Source organism: Capsicum annuum, chromosome 8 (genome assembly GCF_002878395.1).
Source record: "Capsicum annuum cultivar UCD-10X-F1 chromosome 8, UCD10Xv1.1, whole genome shotgun sequence".
Classification (NCBI taxonomy): Eukaryota; Viridiplantae; Streptophyta; class Magnoliopsida; order Solanales; family Solanaceae; genus Capsicum; species Capsicum annuum.
This window is the reverse complement of record NC_061118.1, coordinates 155,659,535-155,666,084: the sequence shown is the minus strand read 5'-3', so window position 1 is coordinate 155,666,084 and position 6,550 is coordinate 155,659,535.

Below are 6,550 nucleotides of genomic sequence, written 5' to 3'. Positions count from 1 at the left end.
TGAAAGAGTAAAAGTTCATTTAGAACTCTTCAACAATAAGTTTCTATTTTCAAGCTAATGTTTTTTTTAAATAAAGGATAATGTATTTTAATATTCAAATAATTCAAAATTTTTATTACATCACTATTAACTTTGTCCTAAAAACTGCTACATGGCGTCTTAATAGCTCACCACGTGGCTAATTGTGGTGTTTCGTCCTCTCCTTTATAATATATATAGATATGGACAAAAGTATAACCATTATTAGTGCTTACATTTATAAAAACTATTTAGTATTTTGAAGTTAATTATGCATATTCCATTTTGATACTGCAATTATAGAATTTCAACTATTTAAAGAAGAAAAGAAAAGAGGCTAAAATCAAAATTATATAAAGGAAATTGCTCTTAATGCACACCAGGTCTCTTTCCTACTAAATCTGTAGGCTTCAATAGATGATTTTTCCTCAAATAGATAATTGTTAGTTGGATAAAATTGTGCTAACATTTAAACATCTTCCTAGCATGAACTTTTTGGAACACTGGTAAAATTAAAGTTTGTTAATATTGTTTAGGTTTCGAAAACCTATCAATTCAACATGGATAACAATACTTTTTTAACATTAACTATTTGAAATGGCTCAGTTAGTTTTGAGGGTGGTTATCCGTATGAATGATGAATGATCCGGGATCGATCTTTCGTCAATATCTTTTGAGTCTAGTTGTCGCACATGACCTGTTTAGTCCAGTTTACATTTCATGTGTGGTTTGCAGACTATTATACAAGGCTTGCCACATGAAAACATGGCTTGCAAAATACATACTAATATATTTTGCTTTTCAAATACACTTCAATATAAATTATTTTGAAATAAATAATCATTTTTCCTATAGTTTCTGAATGCACTTGAAGCTACTTTTACTACTACAACCCCTTGTATTGTTGATCAAAATAAATTCGAAAAATCAGTGCATACATATTTTTTTTAAAAAAAAGACGAGATATTCTTAAATTATTTTACTGAAGATGATAGTACTGATTAAATAAATAAGCATTTCCTGTTGATGTAGTTCTTTATGAAGACCAAGACTATGAAGTTAATGTGCTTTTCAAAAGTGTAAGACGCCATTAAATTATTATTGTATATCATTCATATCTCTACCATATAATTTATATATAGAAATTCTGAAATTGGCCTAAATTCTTTTTATAGTAAGAAACACATTGAGTAATAGTTGTCGTCTCTTCAGGATTTAAAATTTATTGAAGTTCTGGGGACAACTCATAGTCCAAATGGCTTTTCTTGTGGAAATTTTATTAGGAATATATTAATTGCCAGGTATTTTCTTCCTCATTTTTATTGGCTGATGTCGTGAAGTTATCGAGTTATCGTAAATATTGCTAGAGTCAAATTTTATATACAAACTAACCTAGAAACACTATCGTTATTTTTTCTAAAAAATATAATTTTAAAAATTTTAATCAGTTGATATTTAAGTTGCTAGAGAAAATGAAATGAAATTTATCATCCTCTTAGCTAGGTTATCAAAAACGAAATTCAATGTACTAATGAATTTGAAGACAACAATTATAATTAAGCTGCAAAATTAGAAAGTCATTCCATTTCAATGAAAAGAAAATACAACTAAGGAAAAACAAAGAGAGATACATACTAAGGACCATAAACATTTTTTATTTAAAGGGTTAAGAGCCAAAACTTTTAACCCTAAACATCAATGTTAATGATGCAACTCAGTTTTTAACAAAAATAAGGAAAACTAAATTTAATTTTTGATTTGCATTTAATCCTTTGGCTAATTTTCATCATCATTAATAGATGTATCACCCTTATCAACCATGTTGACCTGAAACTTTAAACCAACAAAAATTAGTAAATATGAAAAGAAATCCAAATTATGTAAGGTGAAGCTAAAAAATTAGAGAAGGGCTAAAAAGGCTTACATGGTCCATATGCATGAACTCATCAAATTCACCAACGCTAGTACTCTCTTATTCCCCCATTGGTTCATCATTAAGATCAATCAAAACTAAGCTATCAGTGAAGTTGATAAAATCCAAATCATGCTCGTCGTCTTGTATGTTCAAATCAAACAGTTGACCATAGAGAAGATTATAACAAAATATCCTTCCAAATCAATCTTTCAATATAATTTCGTCATTTCTTGTAAATGTCAAGGGGATAACGATCACAATTCCTGGTACAATAATAGCATGACAAGTGTAATGCCCCGAATCTGCACCCCGGACGTCACACGGTGCTTACGACCTCGAAGGACCATAAGTTAACCCGTGACTGGTACCTGCTTTGAACACTGAATAATAATATTGAAATAATGCGGAAGTTAGGCTGAAATGTCATAAGGTTCATAATCTAAATACTATTAAATATAACATTTGATAATAATATCTGAAACCGAATACTTTCTGAACTAGTCTAGTCTAAAAAGACTCTAACTGAACTGTCTGAATGTGGAGTTGAGGGGACAAGCCCCCAACTAACTCCAACTAATAAAATACTGAATCTACTGAAATGAAAGAATATCCTCGATAGATGAGGACTACTGAATCTGCTACTGCTGACTGAATTTGGTTAAGCACGATCAGGAACTTGAGCGTCCGAACCTATGATATGAGACAGCATAGCACAAAAGAAAGAGTATGCATCAGTACTTTGAATGTACTAGTATGCTAAATGACATAGACTGATATGCAAGGGGTCATACGCATGAACTATAACTGGCTGAATAATATGAATATGACTGAAACTGCTGATACAGTGATTTTGCAATACTATGCACATAACTACATACTGATTATGCAAGACTATATATATATATGTGTGTGTGTGTGTGTATGTATATATATATGTATGTATGTATATATATATATGTATGTATGTATGTATGTATATATGTATGTATGTATGTATATATATGTATGTATATATATATATATATACTGTATCCGATATCATACTGAAAATGAATACTGAGATATGATAACTGAGTGATTGATATTTGTGTTTACTGATAATTGTATTACTGATAACTGGGTAACTATTTCGACAGTCCTGATTTTGTAGAACTGAACTGAGTCTGAAACTAAAATTGTGGGAGGTAATCATCTAATCGACATGCCTCTCTCTGAATTGATTGGGGTCCAACCTGTAACCCCAGTTGGAAGGGTGTCAATACCGTGCCACGAGTAAAGACAAGTTGTTGAGTCACCCTCATCCGGCAGGTGCCCTGAATGAGAACGGTGGTATCCTCAACTGGCAAGTAGAACACATCATCAACCCTCAACTGGTAGGTTGATATCTCAATTTACGCTGCCTACGTAGTTTTGGAACACAAGGACTGCTACTAAGGATCACACCCTCTACTGGCAGGTAAGCCTTCATCCTTGGTTCACTCAGTGCTAAATCCTACTCTTAACTAAAGACACTGATTATTATACTAAGCTGAACTGGACTGATACCGAGTTTCACTGAGTTTTGTAACTGACTGAGTACTAACGTTCGTGACATTACTGAGACTATTCTGTAACTACTGTAGCTTTAGGTAAACAGCTAGATTTTTGGGTACTGAATACCCCCAGGACTCGAAAGTATGGAAAATAAAGCATGACATGATCTTGAAAATCATAACAATGGATATTTGTTAACAATACATTCACCTAGGCATTTTGTCAAACACTTGAGATACATGAACTTGTCCATGAATGGGACCACATGATAACATGTCATGATTTCATTATTCAATTCATATAGGCATGCATGGTTATTTCACATAATAATAGTCAACACATAAACATCATGGATACAATAATCAATTGTAGTTTCAAGGGTTTAACATGCATATCATATAATTCACCACACATGATATTTTAATTTCATGAAACTTGTAGTAAATCATGAATTGAAACCCAAATAATATAATGAACATGAATACAATCAAATTCAACATGAAATTCATGAAAAATCAATCAACTAGTAGTTTTAAAAGAGGTTCTTGAACTCCAAGGGTGAAAGGAAACTCTTGATGAACACCTAACATACATGACAAGATGAGTTCTTAAAGGTTCTTGGAGGATTGTTCTTGATTCTTGAGGCTGGGATTTTGTTAATTTGAGAGAGAATAACTTAATCTTGAGAGAAAGTGAGTGAATAATGAAATAATGAGCAATTAGTGCTCTTTTAGAGCTTAATTTTGTGTTTAGGACTGATTAAGATCATGAAAAAAAACAACAAATTACCCCTGAAAGGAAGTTAACTTTTGTCACTGAAAATTCTGATTTTGGGCTTTACCGCGACGTGGTGGCATCGCGATGAGCCACTGGATCCTGGCTGGAACCTGTATAAAAAGAATGAGTGCATAAATGCACTTTGGCGCAACGCGCCATTATCACGGTGTCTCACTGAAATTTGAAAATTTTGAAAAATGGCATTGGCGCGATGCGATAGTATCGCGTTGCCTCACTGAAAATTGCAAAGTGGGAACTGGAACCTTGGAGCGATGCAGGCTTATGGCGATGGCTCACTGAAAAAATGACAATTGTCATTTGGATCCTTAGCGCGACACGGTGATGTAGCAGGTGGCACACTGTTTTGTAAAAATTACTGTAACTCTTCGCTCAGGTATCGAATTTGGCGAACTTTATATCGTTGGAAAGGTGACTGAATTTCCTACGCAATGGTAAGCCTTAAACTTAAAAATTATGAGTATTTTGAAAATTTTATATAGAAATACTTGTACTCTGAGAGTTAAACTGAGCTAGAAAAATACGGGGTATTACAAAAGTACAAGAATTTTTGTCACCATACTCCTCCATCACCCAAAGGTGACAAGGTTGTTCTCTGGACCAAACCAATTCTCAATTAGATAAAATGTAAAAATTTCAAGTTTACCTCTAAACTCACCAAGACATCTAGATAGGTCAATTGCCCCTTCTTTGTGACATATTGAAAATTCAATTTCCTGAAATGTCTTTTCTCCCATATGAAATAACAAAATAATCACTTTATATATATCCCCATTAGTATCGTTGCTCTTAATAACGTCCCAGTACAAACATTCATTAACAACAACTCGTGAAACCATGTCATATGTTTTGTATGAAAAATTGGGTCTCAATTCAAGTGTTTTTCAGACCTTGGTATTGACTGAAAATATTTCAACCCTAGACAGAAAATCATATGCATAAGGAGGTATGCTAACTGACCCTTCATGATCCTCTTCATGTTCAATATATTCAATTCGAACAACCTTAAAATCATTGGTTTTTTCATCATAGCCAAATCCAAGAATTACTTGTATAATCACAAGATGATGATTCATCATCATAGATATTTAAAGGTGGGGAGCACTAATTAAGTACTTATTGATAGATGGGTTAGTCAAATATATCATATGGCTAAAACAGTTCAGATCAGTGAGACAAATTAGATCATTGACTGAACCCACAAAAAAATAACTTAACATGCCTGGTAAGTCAAATTGGACTCTTGATTCATATACATAGCGGAAATTTTTGTAATTGAGCAAAGTGAAGGTTTTTTATGATTGTTTTTATTATGTCCATAGAGAATATAATTTTTACCTCTTGCTTTTGAGGTCTCAAAATGTTTCTTGATGAAATCTTGACTTTTTATAATAGCACACCAAGATTTGCATACAACAAGAAACTTGATTAGTGCTCTTGCAGGGAGAAGCAAGAGAATTGAGAAGATGATTTCAAAGGTTAAATATGGTAGAGACATTTTCAATTCACAGGAGAAAACGCTAGAAATTAAGGACTCGTTTGGTAGGTTGTATTAAATAAAATAATCCATGGATTTAAATTTAGTCCAGTCATGTACAATATTTGGTTGCCAATTTAAATCTAATCCCATCTAATACATGGATTGCTAATACACCATAGAGTGTATTATCTTATACCTAAGAAACCATGGGATTACTTATCCATGGCTTAAAAATACATGGATAAGAGAATTAAATGACTCAACTACCCCTCAATTTTTTTTATTATAATTTTATTTTAGTTCCATTTTAAATTTAATCACTACAAATTTAATTGTTATGTTACATTTAATTTGCCAACCTCTTTTCACTTTGCGTATGCGAATCAAGTGCTTAAATATCATTTATTCCCTTTTGTTGGTTGATAGCTTCGAATATGAACTACATTTATACTATTTTGTAATTGTTCATTTACAGACGGATTAATTTTAACAGAAAAGATTATTGTCAAATAAATATATAATTTGAAAATCTAAAACTATTTTATCAACATTACGTAATGTTCTTACATAGTGTGTTTTACATTTTTTAAAAGTTATTTCTCTATAATATGACAATTATTTGTTGTTTTAAATTTTTCTTGATTAAATAGACTCAATTTTTTTTAAAAGAAAAAAATAATCAACTAAAAGGAGTGAGAATTATTATTCATATTTTAGCTTTTCTATAAATCACGCAAAGGGTGAGCAACTTCACTAGTTAAATGAAGTAAAAAATCTCATAAAAATTTAAGGGTATAATTGTAAAGAAA